Source organism: Clavelina lepadiformis, chromosome 9, assembly GCF_947623445.1.
Source record: "Clavelina lepadiformis chromosome 9, kaClaLepa1.1, whole genome shotgun sequence".
Taxonomy (NCBI): Eukaryota; Metazoa; Chordata; class Ascidiacea; order Aplousobranchia; family Clavelinidae; genus Clavelina; species Clavelina lepadiformis.
The window spans coordinates 9,477,267-9,492,904 of NC_135248.1; positions in this window are offsets into that span (position 1 = coordinate 9,477,267).

Sequence of the window (15,638 nt, forward strand, 5' to 3'; positions counted from 1 at the left end):
ATACTTACAATGACATCCTTAACGACTGGGGTTCGATCCACGACAGGACTGCTGGTGCATACGGGACGTAAAGCTTTTCGCACTGCTCTAGATTGATTTGTAGAAAAAAAAAAGCCAAAGCTCAGATTGACTTACCTTATTCAAATAGAATACCGATAAGGTGCTGCCGCAGTCTTTTATACCGTTTGTCATTTTTTGCTCTAGTTTCATTCAGCATACCCGCTATAACATGCTAGGTTTATTTAATGGGTCCTCCACTAGGGGACAGAACTTTTGCTGGCTAATGGGTTTCAATAACAATATTACCATCAAAGCTAATATTCCACATAATGGTAAACCACGTATGAAAGGAAGAATCGTAAGATATTGTGCTCTTTCCCGACGTCTTGATAATTTTTTTTATTGCGCTTTCCTAAGGGAGCAAAACACTGCAGACTCCATAACTGTGTCAGCTGCAATTTAGTTGCTGTTTTTCGTTGAGAAAACATGAAGCCAGAGCCTCCTACTTTCAACTTACCTCGAGCATGTGTAGAATGACATCAAACTAACTTGCTTTTGTTTTAAAGTCATCTTCAGTACTGACTTTGGCAAGCTTTACAGTTGACGACGGCACGGAGATTAGAGGAAGTTATGGGAATTAATATCTAGGTGGCACGACACGAAAAGCAAAGCGCTGTCCGGAACAGTCACCGGCAGCAAAGTGATGAGCCGTAAGATTGTCCATTGGACTGAACGAGACATGCGGACGCGGATAATACTTACAATGACATCCTTAACGACTGGGGTTCGATCCACGACGGCACTGCTGGGGCATACGGGACGTAAAGCGTTTCGCACTGCTCTAGATTGATTTGTAGAAAAAAGAAGAGCCAAAGCTCAGATTGACTTACCTTATTCAAATAGAATACCGATAAGGTGCTGCCGCAGTCTTTTATACCGTTTGTCATTTTTTGCTCTTGTTTCATTCAGCATACCCGCTATAACATGCTAGGTTTATTTAATGGGTCCGCCACTAGGGGACAGAACTTTTGCTGGCTAATGGGTTTCAATAACAATATTACCATCAAAGCTAAAATTCCACATAATGGTAAACCACGTATGAAAGGAAGAATCGTAAGATATTGTGCTCTTTTCCGACGTCTTGATAATTTTTTTTATTGCGCTTTCCTAAGGGAGCAAAACACTGCAGACTCCATAACTGTGTCAGCTGCAATTTAGTTGCTGTTTTTCGTTGAGAAAACATGAGGCCAGAGCCTCCTACTTTCAACTTACCTCGAGCATGTGTAGAATGACATCAAACTAACTTGCTTTTGTTTTAAAGTCATCTTCAGTACTGACTTTGGCAAGCTTTACAGTTGACGACGGCACGGAGCTTAGAGGAAGGTATGGGAATTAATATCTAGGTGGCACGACACGAAAAGCAAAGCGCTGTCCGGAACAGTCACCGGCAGCAAAGTGATGAGCCGTAAGATTGTCCATCGGACTGAACGAGACATGCGGACGCGGATAATACTTACAATGACATCCTTAACGACTGGGGTTCGATCCACGACGGCACTGCTGGGGCATACGGGACGTAAAGCGTTTCGCACTGCTCTAGATTCATTTGTAGAAATAAGAAGAGCCAAAGTTCAGATTGACTTACCTTATTCAAATAGAATACCGATAAGGTGCTGCCGCAGTCTTTTATACCGTTTGTCATTTTTTGCTCTTGTTTCATTCAGCATACCCGCTATAACATGCTAGGTTTATTTAATAGGTCCGCCACTAGAGACAGAACTTTTGCTGGCTAATGGGTTTCAATAACAATATTACCATCAAAGCTAATATTCCACATAATGGTAAACCACGTATGAAAGGAAGAATCGTAAGATATTGTGATTCTTTCCGACGTCTTGATAATTTTTTTTATTGCGCTTTCCTAAGGGAGCAAAACACTGCAGACTCCATAACTGTGTCAGCTGCAATTTAGTTGCTGTTTTTCGTTGAGAAAACATGAAGCCAGAGCCTCCTAGTTTCAACTTACATCGAGCATCTGTAGAATGACATCAAACTAACTTGCTTTTGTTTTAAAGTCATCTTCAGTACTGACTTTGGCAAGCTTTACAGTTGACGACGGAACGGAGCTTAGAGGAAGGTATGGGAATTAATATCTAGGTGGAACGACACGAAAAGCAAAGCGCTGGCCGGAACAGTCACCGGCAGCAAAGTGACGAGCCGTCAGGTTGTCCATCGGACTGAACGAGACATGCGGACGCGGATAATACTTACAATGACATCCTTAACGATTGGGGTTCGATGCACGACAGGACTGCTGGTGCATACGGGACATAAAGCTTTTCGCACTGCTCTAGATTGATTTGTAGAAAAAAGAAAAGCCAAAGCTCAGATTGACTTACCTTATTCAAATAGAATACCGATAAGGTGCTGCCGCAGTCTTTTATACCGTTTGTCATTTTTTGCTCTTGTTTCATTCAGCATACCCGCTATAACATGCTAGGTTTATTTAATGGGTCCGCCATTAGGGGACAGAACTTTTGCTGGCTAATGGGTTTTAATAACAATATTACCAACAAAGCTATTATTCCACATAAAGGTAAACCACGTATGAAAGGAAGAATCGTAAGATATTGTGCTCTTTTCCGACGTCTTGATAATTTTTTTTATTGCGCTTTTCTAAGGGAGAAAAACACTGCAGACTCCATAACTGTGTCAGCTGCAATTTAGTTTCTGTTTTTCGTTGAGAAAACATGAAGCCACAGCCTCCTACTTTCAACTTACATCGAGCATGTGTAGAGTGACATCAAACTAACTTGCTTTTGTTTTAAAGTCATCTTCAGTACTGACTCTGGCAAGCTTTGCAGTTGACGACGGCACGGAGATTAGAGGAAGTTATGGGAATTAATATCTAGGTGGCACGACACGAAAAGCAAAGCGCTGTCCGGAACAGTCACCGGCAGCAAAGTGACGAGCCGTAAGATTGTCCATCGGACTGAACGAGACATGCGGACGCGGATAATAATTACAATGACATCCTTAACGACTGGGGTTCGATCCACGACAGGACTGCTGGTGCATACGGGACGTAAAGCGTTTCGCACTGCTCTAGATTGATTTGTAGAAAAAAGAAGAGCCAAAGCTCAGATTGACTTACCTTATTCAAATAGAATACCGATAAGGTGCTGCCGCAGTCTTTTATACCGTTTGTCATTTTTTGCTCTTGTTTCATTCAGCATACCCGCTATAACATGCTAGGTTTATTTAATGGGTCCGCCACTAGGGGACAGAACTTTTGCTGGCTAATGGGTTTCAATAACAATATTACCATCAAAGCTAATATTCCACATAATGGTAAACCACGTATGAAAGGAAGAATCGTAAGATATTGTGCTCTTTTCCGACGTCTTGATAATTTTTTTTATTGCGCTTTCCTAAGGGAGCAAAACACTGCAGACTCCATAACTGTGTCAGCTGCAATTTAGTTGCTGTTTTTCGTTGAGAAAACATGAGGCCCGAGCCTCCTACTTTCAACTTACCTCGAGCATGTGTAGAATGACATCAAACTAACTTGCTTTTGTTTTAAAGTCATCTTCAGTACTGACTTTGGCAAGCTTTACAGTTGACGACGGCACGGAGATTAGAGGAAGTTATGGGAATTAATATCTAGGTGGCACGACACGAAAAGCAAAGCGCTGTCCGGAACAGTCACCGGCAGCAAAGTGATGAGCCGTAAGATTGTCCATCGGACTGAACGAGACATGCGGACGCGGATAATACTTACAATGACATCCTTAACGACTGGGGTTCGATCCACGACGGCACTGCTGGTGCATACGGGACGTAAAGCGTTTCGCACTGCTCTAGATTCATTTGTAGAAAAAAGAAGAGCCAAAGCTCAGATTGACTTACCTTATTCAAATAGAATACCGATAAGGTGCTGCCGCAGTCTTTTATACCGTTTGTCATTTTTTGCTCTTGTTTCATTCAGCATACCCGCTATAACATGCTAGGTTTATTTAGTGGGTCCACCATTAGGGGACAGAACTTTTGCTGGCTAATGGGTTTTAATGAAAATATTACCAACAAAGCTAATATTCCACATAAAGGTAAACCACGTATGAAAGGAAGAATCGTAAGATGTTGTGCTATTTTCCGACGTCTTGATAATTTTTTTTATTGCGCTTTCCTAAGGGAGCAAAACACTGCAGACTCCATAACTGTGTCAGCTGCAATTTAGTTGCTGTTTTTCGTTGAGAAAACATGAAGCCAGATCCTCCTACTTTCAACTTACATCGAGCATGTGTAGAATGACATCAAACTAACTTGCTTTTGTTTTAAAGTCATCTTCATTACTGACTTTGGCAAGCTTTACAGTTGACGACGGCACGGAGATTAGAGGAAGTTATGGGAATTAATATCTAGGTGGCACGACACGAAAAGCAAAGCGCTGTACGGAACAGTCACCGGCAGCAAAGTGATGAGCCGTAAGATTGTCCATCGGACTGAACGAGACATGCGGACGCGGATAATACTTACAATGACATCCTTAACGATTGGGGTTCGATCCACGACAGGACTGCTGGTGCATACGGGACGTAAAACTTTTCGCACTGCTCTAGATTGATTTGTAGAAAAAAGAAAAGCCAAAGCTCAGATTGACTTACCTTATTCAAATAGAATACCGATAAGGTGCTGCCGCAGTCTTTTATACCGTTTGTCATTTTTTGCTCTTGTTTCATTCAGCATACCCGCTATAACATGCTAGGTTTATTTAATGGGTCCACCATTAGGGGACAGAACTTTTGCTGGCTAATGGGTTTTAATAAAAATATTACCAACAAAGCTAATATTCCACATAAAGGTAAACCACGTATGAAAGGAAGAATCGTAAGATATTGTGCTCTTTTCCGTCTTCTTGATAATTTTTTTTATTGCGCTTTCCTAAGGGAGCAAAACACTGCAGACTCCATAACTGTGTCAGCTGCAATTTAGTTGCTGTTTTTCCTTGAGAAAACATGAGGCCAGAGCCTCCTACTTTCAACTTACCTCGAGCATGTGTAGAATGACATCAAACTAACTTGCTTTTGTTTTAAAGTCATCTTTAGTACTGACTTTGGCAAGCTTTACAGTTGACGACGGCACGGAGATTAGAGGAAGTTATGGGAATTAATATCTAGGTGGCACGACACGAAAAGCAAAGCGCTGTCCGGAACAGTCACCGGCAGCAAAGTGATGCGCCGTAAGATTGTCCATCGGACTGAACGAGACATGCGGACGCGGATAATACTTACAATGACATCCTTAACGACTGGGGTTCGATCCACGACGGCACTGCTGGTGCATACGGGACGTAAAGCGTTTCGCACTGCTCTAGATTCATTTGTAGAAAAAAGAAGAGCCAAAGCTCAGATTGACTTACCTTATTCAAATAGAATACCGATAAGGTGCTGCCGCAGTCTTTTATACCGTTTGTCATTTTTTGCTCTTGTTTCATTCAGCATACCCGCTATAACATGCTAGGTTTATTTAGTGGGTCCACCATTAGGGGACAGAACTTTTTCTGGCTAATGGGTTTTAATGAAAATATTACCAACAAAGCTAATATTCCACATAAAGGTAAACCACGTATGAAAGGAAGAATCGTAAGATGTTGTGCTCTTTTCCGACGTCTTGATAATTTTTTTTATTGCGCTTTCCTAAGGGAGCAAAACACTGCAGACTCCATAACTGTGTCAGCTGCAATTTAGTTGCTGTTTTTCGTTGAGAAAACATGAAGCCAGATCCTCCTACTTTCAACTTACATCGAGCATGTGTAGAGTGACATCAAACTAACTTGCTTTTGTTTTAAAGTCATCTTCAGTACTGACTCTGGCAAGCTTTGCAGTTGACGACGGCACGGAGATTAGAGGAAGTTATGGGAATTAATATCTAGGTGGCACGACACGAAAAGCAAAGCGCTGTCCGGAACAGTCACCGGCAGCAAAGTGACGAGCCGTAAGATTGTCCATCGGACTGAACGAGACATGCGGACGCGGATAGTACTTACAATGACATCCTTAACGACTGGGGTTCGATCCACGACGGCACTGCTGGTGCATACGGGACGTAAAGCGTTTCGCACTGCTCTAGATTGATTTGTAGAGAAAAGAAGAGCCAAAGCTCAGATTGACTTACCTTATTCAAATAGAATACCCATAAGGTGCTGCCGCAGTCTTTTATACCGTTTGTCATTTTTTGCTCTTGTTTCATTCAGCATACCCGCTATAACATGCTAGGTTTATTTAATGGGTCCACCATTAGGGGACAGAACTTTTGCTGGCTAATGGGTTTTAATAACAATATTACCAACAAAGCTAATATTCCACATAAAGGTAAACCACGTATGAAAGGAAGAATCGTAAGATATTGTGCTCTTTTCCGTCTTCTTGATAATTTTTTTTATTGCGCTTTCCTAAGAGAGCAAAACACTGCAGACTCCATAACTGTGTCAGCTGCAATTTAGTTGCTGTTTTTCGTTTAGAAAACATGAAGCCACAGCCTCCTACTTTCAACTTACCTCGAGCATGTGTAGAATGACATCAAACTAACTTGCTTTTGTTTTAAAGTCATCTTCAGTACTGACTTTGGCAAGCTTTGCAGTTAACGACGGCACGGAGATTAGAGGAAGTTATGGGAATTAATATCTAGGTGGCACGACACGAAAAGCAAAGCGCTGTCCGGAACAGTCACTGGCAGCAAAGTGACGAGCCGTAAGATTGTCCATCGGACTGAACGAGGCATGCGGACGGGGATAATACTTACAATGACATCCTTAACGACTGGGGTTCGATCCACGACAGGACTGCTGGTGCATACGGGAAGTAAAGCTTTTCGCACTGCTCTAGATTGATTTGTAGAAAAAAGAAAAGCCAAAGCTCAGATTGACTTACCTTATTCAAATAGAATACCGATAAGGTGCTGCCGCAGTCTTTTATACCGTTTGTCATTTTTTGCTCTTGTTTCATTCAGCATACCCGCTATAACATGCTAGGTTTATTTAATGGGTCCGCCACTAGGAGACAGAACTTTTGCTGGCTAATGGGTTTCAATAACAATATTACCATCAAAGCTAATATTCCACATAATGGTAAACCACGTATGAAAGGAAGAATCGTAAGATGTTTTACTCTTTTCCGACGTCTTGATAATTTTTTTTATTGCGCTTTCCTAAGGGAGCAAAACACTGCAGACTCCATAACTGTGTCAGCTGCAATTTAGTTGCTGTTTTTCCTTGAGAAAACATGAGGCCAGAGCCTCCTACTTTCAACTTACCTCGAGCATGTGTAGAATGACATCAAACTAACTTGCTTTTGTTTTAAAGTCATCTTCATTACTGACTTTGGCAAGCTTTACAGTTGACGACGGCACGGAGATTAGAGGAAGTTATGGGAATTAATATCTAGGTGGCACGACACGAAAAGCAAAGCGCTGTCCGGAACAGTCACTGGCAGCAAAGTGACGAGCCGTAAGATTGTCCATCGGACTGAACGAGACATGCGGACGCGGATAATACTTACAATGACATCCTTAACGACTGGGGTTCGATCCACGACAGGACTGCTGGTGCATACGGGAAGTAAAGCGTTTCGCACTGCTCTAGATTGATTTGTAGAAAAAAGAAAAGCCAAAGCTCAGATTGACTTACCTTATTCAAATAGAATACCGATAAGGTGCTGCCGCAGTCTTTTATACCGTTTGTCATTTTTTGCTCTTGTTTCATTCAGCATACCCGCTATAACATGCTAGGTTTATTTAATGGGTCCGCCAATAGGAGACAAAACTTTTGCTGGCTAATGGGTTTCAATAACAATATTACCATCAAAGCTAATATTCCACATAATGGTAAACCACGTATGAAAGGAAGAATTATAAGATGTTTTACTCTTTTCCGACGTCTTGATAATTTTTTTTATTGCGCTTTCCTAAGGGAGCAAAACACTGCAGACTCTATAACTGTGTCAGCTGCAATTTAGTTGCTGTTTTTCTTTGAGAAAACATGAGGCCAGAGCCTCCTACTTTCAACTTACCTCGAGCATGTGTAGAATGACATCAAACTAACTTGCTTTTGTTTTAAAGTCATCTTCAGTACTGACTTTGGCAAGCTTTACAGTTGACGACGGCACGGAGCTTAGAGGAAGGTATGGGAATTAATATCTAGGTGGAACGACACGAAAAGCAAAGCGCTGGCCGGAACAGTCACCGGCAGCAAAGTGTCGAGCCGTCAGGTTGTCCATCGGACTGAACGAGACATGCGGACGCGGATATTACTTACAATGACATCCTTAACGACTGGGGTTCGATCCACGACAGGAGTGCTGGTGCATACGGGACGTAAAGCGTTTCGCACTGCTCTAGATTGATTTGTAGAAAAAAGAATAGCCAAAGCTCAGATTGACTTACCTTATTCAAATAGAATACTGATAAGGTGCTGCCGCAGTCTTTTATACCGTTTGTCATTTTTTGCTCTTGTTTCATTCAGCATACCCGCTATAACATGCTAGGTTTATTTAATGGGTCCGCCATTAGGGGACAGAACTTTTTCTGGCTAATGGGTTTTAATAACAATATTACCAACAAAGCTAATATTCCACATAAAGGTAAACCACGTATGAAAGGAAGAATCGTAAGATATTGTGCTCTTTTCCGACGTCTTGATAATTTTTTTTATTGCGCTTTCCTAAGGGAGCAAAACACTGCAGACTCCATAACTGTGTCAGCTGCAATTTAGTTGCTGTTTTTCGTTGAGAAAACATGAAGCCACAGCCTCCTACTTTCAACTTACCTCGAGCATGTGTAGAAAGACATCAAACTAACTTGCTTTTGTTTTAAAGTCATCTTCAGTACTGACTTTAGCAAGCTTTACAGTTGACGACGGAACGGAGCTTAGAGGAAGGTATGGGAATTAATATCTAGGTGGAACGACACGAAAAGCAAAGCGCTGGCCGGAACAGTCACCGGCAGCAAAGTGTCGAGCCGTCAGGTTGTCCATCGGACTGAACGAGACATGCGGACGCGGATATTACTTACAATGACATCCTTAACGACTGGGGTTCGATCCACGACGGCACTGCTGGTGCATACGGGACGTAAAGCGTTTCGCACTGCTCTAGATTGATTTGTAGAATAAAGAAGTGCCAAAGCTCAGATTGACTTACCTTATTCAAATAGAATACCGATGAGGTGCTGCCGCAGTCTTTTATACCGTTTGTCATTTTTTGCTCTTGTTTCATTCAGCATACCCGCTATAACATGCTAGGTTTATTTAATGGGTCCGCCATTAGGGGACAGAACTTTTGCTGGCTAATGGGTTTTAATAATAATATTACCAACAAAGCTAATATTCCACATAAAGGTAAACCACGTATGAAAAGAAGAATCGTAAGATATTGTGCTTTTTTCCGACGTCTTGATAATTTTTTTTATTGCGCTTTCCTAAGGGAGCAAAAGACTGCAGACTCCATAACTGTGTCAGCTGCAATTTAGTTGCTGTTTTTCGTTTAGAAAACATGAAGCCAGAGCCTCCTACTTTCAACTTACCTCGAGCATGTGTAGAATGACATCAAACTAACTTGCTTTTGTTTTAAAGTCATCTTCAGTACTGACTTTGGCAAGCTTTGCAGTTGACGAAGGCACGGAGATTAGAGGAAAGTATGGGAATTAATATCTAGGTGGAACGACACGAAAGGCAAAGCGCTGTCTGGAACAGTCACCGGCAGCAAAGTGACGAGCCGTCAGGTTGTCCATCGGACTGAACGAGACATGCGGACGCGGATGATACTTACAATGACATCCTTAACGACTGGGGTTCGATCCACGACAGGAGTGCTGGTGCATACGGGACGTAAAGCGTTTCGCACTGCTCTAGATTGATATTTAGAAATAAGAAGAGCCAAAGCTCAGATTGACTTACCTTATTCAAATAGAATACCGATAAGGTGCTGCCGCAGTCTTTTATACCGTTTGTCATTTTTTGCTCTTGTTTCATTCAGCATACCCGCTATAACATGCTAGGTTTATTTAATGGGTCCGCCACTAGGGAACAGAACTTTTGCTGGCTAATGGGTTTCAATAACAATATTACCAACAAAGCTAATATTCCACATAAAGGTAAACCACGTATGAAAGGAAGAATTGTAAGATATTGTGCTCTTTTCCGACGTCTTGATAATTTTTTTTATTGCGCTTTCCTAAGGGAGCAAAACACTGCAGACTCCATAACTGTGTCAGCTGCAATTTAGTTGCTGTTTTTCGTTGAGAAAACATGAAGCCAGAGCCTCCTACTTTCAACTTACATCGAGCATGTGTAGAATGACATCAAACTAACTTGCTTTTGTTTTAAAGTCATCTTCAGTACTGACTCTGGCAAGCTTTGCAGTTGACGACGGAACTGAGATTAGAGGAAGGTATGGGAAATAATATTTTGGTGGCACGACACGAAAGGCAAAGCGCTGTACGGAACAGTCACCGGCAGCAAAGTGACGAGCCGTCAAGGGGTCCATCGGACTGAACGAGACATGCGGACGCGGATGATACTTACAATGACATCCTTAACGACTGGGGTTCGATCCACAACGGCACTGCTGGTGCATACGGGACGTAAAGCGTTTCGCACTGGTCTAGATTCATTTGTAGAAAAAAGAAGAGCCAAAGCTCAGATTGACTTACCTTATTCAAATAGAATACCGATAAGGTGCTACCGCAGTCTTTTATACCGTTTGTCATTTTTTGCTCTTGTTTCATTCAGCATACCCGCTATAACATGCTAGGTTTATTTAATGGGTCCGCCATTAGGGGACAGAACTTTTTTTGGCTAATGGGTTTTAATAACAATATTACCAACAAAGCTAATATTCCACATAAAGGTAAACCACGTATGAAAGGAAGAATCGTAAGATATTGTGCTCTTTTCCGTCTTCTTGATAATTTTTTTTATTGCGCTTTCCTAAGGGAGCAAAACACTGCAGACTCCATAACTGTGTCAGCTGCAATTTAGTTGCTGTTTTTCGTTTAGAAAACATGAAGCCAGAGCCTCCTACTTTCAACTTACCTCGAGCATGTGTAGAATGATATCAAACTAACTTGCTTTTGTTTTAAAGTCATCTTCAGTACTGACTTTGGCAAGCTTTACAGTTGACGACGGCACGGAGCTTAGAGGAAGGTATGGGAATTAATATCTAGGTGGCACGACACGAAAGGCAAAGCGCTGGCCGGAACAATCACCGGCAGCAAAGTGATGAGCCGTCAGGTTGTCCATCGGACTGAACGAGACATGCGGACGCGGATAATACTTACAATGACATCCTTAACGACTGGGGTTCGATCTACGACAGGACTGCTGGTGCATACGGGACGTAAAGCGTTTCGCACTGCTCTAGATTCATTTGTAGAAAAAAGAAAAGCCAAAGCTCAGATTGACTTACCTTATTCAAATAGAATACCGATAAGGTGCTGCCGCAGTCTTTTATACCGTTTGTCATTTTTTGCTCTTGTTTCATTCAGCATACCCGCTATAATATGCTAGGTTTATTTAATGGGTCCGCCACTAGGGGACAGAACTTTTGCTGGCTAATGGGTTTTAATAACAATATTACCAACAAAGCTAATATTCCACATAAAGGTAAACCACGTATGAAAGGAAGAATCGTAAGATATTGTGCTCTTTTCCGACGTCTTGATAATTTTTTTTATTGCGCTTTCCTAAGGGAGCAAAACACTGCAGACTCCATAACTGTGTCAGCTGCAATTTAGTTGCTGTTTTTCGTTGAGAAAACATGAAGCCACAGCCTCCTACTTTCAACTTACCTCGAGCATGTGTAGAAAGACATCAAACTAACTTGCTTTTGTTTTAAAGTCATCTTCAGTACTGACTTTAGCAAGCTTTACAGTTGACGACGGCACGGAGCTTAGAGGAAGGTATGGGAATTAATATCTAGCTGGAACGACACGAAAAGCAAAACGCTGGCCGGAACAGTCACCGGCAGCAAAGTGTCGAGCCGTCAGGTTGTCCATCGGACTGAACGAGACATGCGGACGCGGATATTACTTACAATGACATCCTTAACGACTGGGGTTCGATCCACGACGGCACTGCTGGTGCATACGGGACGTAAAGCGTTTCGCACTGCTCTAGATTGATTTGTAGAATAAAGAAGTGCCAAAGCTCAGATTGACTTACCTTATTCAAATAGAATACCGATGAGTTGCTGCCGCAGTCTTTTATACCGTTTGTCATTTTTTGCTCTTGTTTCATTCAGCATACCCGCTATAACATGCTAGGTTTATTTAATGGGTCCGCCATTAGGGGACAGAACTTTTGCTGGCTAATGGGTTTTAATAATAATATTACCAACAAAGCTAATATTCCACATAAAGGTAAACCACGTATGAAAAGAAGAATCGTAAGATATTGTGCTTTTTTCCGACGTCTTGATAATTTTTTTTATTGCGCTTTCCTAAGGGAGCAAAACACTGCAGACTCCATAACTGTGTCAGCTGCAATTTAGTTGCTGTTTTTCGTTTAGAAAACATGAAGCCAGAGCCTCCTACTTTCAACTTACCTCGAGCATGTGTAGAATGACATCAAACTAACTTGCTTTTGTTTTAAAGTCATCTTCAGTACTGACTTTGGCAAGCTTTGCAGCTGACGAAGGCACGGAGATTAGAGGAAAGTATGGGAATTAATATCTAGGTGGAACGACACGAAAGGCAAAGCGCTGTCTGGAACAGTCACCGGCAGCAAAGTGACGAGCCGTCAGGTTGTCCATCGGACTGAACGAGACATGCGGACGCGGATGATACTTACAATGACATCCTTAACGACTGGGGTTCGATCCACGACAGGAGTGCTGGTGCATACGGGACGTAAAGCGTTTCGCACTGCTCTAGATTGATATTTAGAAATAAGAAGAGCCAAAGCTCAGATTGACTTACCTTATTCAAATAGAATACCGATAAGGTGCTGCCGCAGTCTTTTATACCGTTTGTCATTTTTTGCTCTTGTTTCATTCAGCATACCCGCTATAACATGCTAGGTTTATTTAATGGGTCCGCCACTAGGGAACAGAACTTTTGCTGGCTAATGGGTTTCAATAACAATATTACCAACAAAGCTAATATTCCACATAAAGGTAAACCACGTATGAAAGGAAGAATTGTAAGATATTGTGCTCTTTTCCGACGTCTTGATAATTTTTTTTATTGCGCTTTTCTAAGGGAGCAAAACACTGCAGACTCCATAACTGTGTCAGCTGCAATTTAGTTGCTGTTTTTCGTTGAGAAAACATGAAGCCAGAGCCTCCTACTTTCAACTTACATCGAGCATGTGTAGAATGACATCAAACTAACTTACTTTTGTTTTAAAGTCATCTTCAGTACTGACTCTGGCAAGCTTTGCAGTTGACGACGGAACTGAGATTAGAGGAAGGTATGGGAAATAATATTTTGGTGGCACGACACGAAAGGCAAAGCGCTGTACGGAACAGTCACCGGCAGCAAAGTGACGAGCCGTCAAGGGGTCCATCGGACTGAACGAGACATGCGGACGCGGATGATACTTACAATGACATCCTTAACGACTGGGGTTCGATCCACGACGGCACTGCTGGTGCATACGGGACGTAAAGCGTTTCGCACTGCTCTAGATTCATTTGTAGAAAAAAGAAGAGCCAAAGCTCAGATTGACTTACCTTATTCAAATAGAATACCGATAAGGTGCTACCGCAGTCTTTTATACCGTTTGTCATTTTTTGCTCTTGTTTCATTCAGCATACCCGCTATAACATGCTAGGTTTATTTAATGGGTCCGCCATTAGGGGACAGAACTATTTTTGGCTAATGGGTTTTAATAACAATATTACCAACAAAGCTAATATTCCACATAAAGGTAAACCACGTATGAAAGGAAGAATCGTAAGATATTGTGCTCTTTTCCGTTTTCTTGATAGTTTTTTTTATTGCGCTTTCCTAAGGGAGCAAAACACTGCAGACTCCATAACTGTGTCAGCTGCAATTTAGTTGCTGTTTTTCGTTGAGAAAACATGAAGCCAGAGCCTCCTACTTTCAACTTACCTCGAGCATGTGTAGAATGACATCAAACTAACTTGCTTTTGTTTTAAAGTCATCTTCAGTACTGAATTTGGCAAGCTTTACAGTTGACGACGGCACGGAGCTTAGAGGAAGGTATGGGAATTAATATCTAGGTGGCACGACACGAAAGGCAAAGCGCTGGCCGGAACAATCACCGGCAGCAAAGTGATGAGCCGTCAGGTTGTCCATCGGACTGAACGAGACATGCGGACGCGGATAATACTTACAATGACATCCTTAACGACTGGGGTTCGATCTACGACAGGACTGCTGGTGCATACGGGACGTAAAGCGTTTCGCACTGCTCTAGATTCATTTGTAGAAAAAAGAAAAGCCAAAGCTTAGATTGACTTACCTTATTCAAATAGAATACCGATAAGGTGCTGCCGCAGTCTTTTATACCGTTTGTCATTTTTTGCTCTTGTTTCATTCAGCATACCCGCTATAACATGCTAGGTTTATTTAATGGGTCCGCCACTAGGGAACAGAACTTTTGCTGGCTAATGGGTTTCAATAACAATATTACCAACAAAGCTAATATTCCACATAAAGGTAAACCACGTATGAAAGGAAGAATCGTAAGATATTGTGCTCTTTTCCGACGTCTTGATAATTTTTTTTATTGCGCTTTCCTAAGGGAGCAAAACACTGCAGACTCCATAACTGTGTCAGCTGCAATTTAGATGCTGTTTTTCGTTGAGAAAACATGAAGCCAGAGCCTCCTACTTTCAACTTACATCGAGCATGTGTAGAATGACATCAAACTAACTTGCTTTTGTTTTAAAGTCATCTTCAGTACTGACTCTGGCAAGCTTTGCAGTTGACGACGGAACTGAGATTAGAGGAAGGTATGGGAAATAATATTTTGGTGGCACGACACGAAAGGCAAAGCGCTGTACGGAACAGTCACCGGCAGCAAAGTGACGAGCCGTCAAGGGGTCCATCGGACTGAACGAGACATGCGGACGCGGATGATACTTACAATGACATCCTTAACGACTGGGGTTCGATCCACGACGGCACTGCTGGTGCATACAGGACGTAAAGCGTTTCGCACTGCTCTAGATTCATTTGTAGAAAAAAGAAGAGCCAAAGCTCAGATTGACTTACCTTATTCAAATAGAATACCGATAAGGTGCTACCGCAGTCTTTTATACCGTTTGTCATTTTTTGCTCTTGTTTCATTCAGCATAGCCGCTATAACATGCTAGGTTTATTTAATGGGTCCGCCATTAGGGGACAGAACTTTTTTTGGCTAATGGGTTTTAATAACAATATTACCAACAAAGCTAATATTCCACATAAAGGTAAACCACGTATGAAAGGAAGAATCGTAAGATATTGTGCTCTTTTCCGTTTTCTTGATAGTTTTTTTTATTGCGCTTTCCTAAGGGAGCAAAACACTGCAGACTCCATAACTGTGTCAGCTGCAATTTAGTTGCTGTTTTTCGTTGAGAAAACATGAAGCCACAGCCTCCTACTTTCAACTTACCTCGAGCATGTGTAGAAAGACA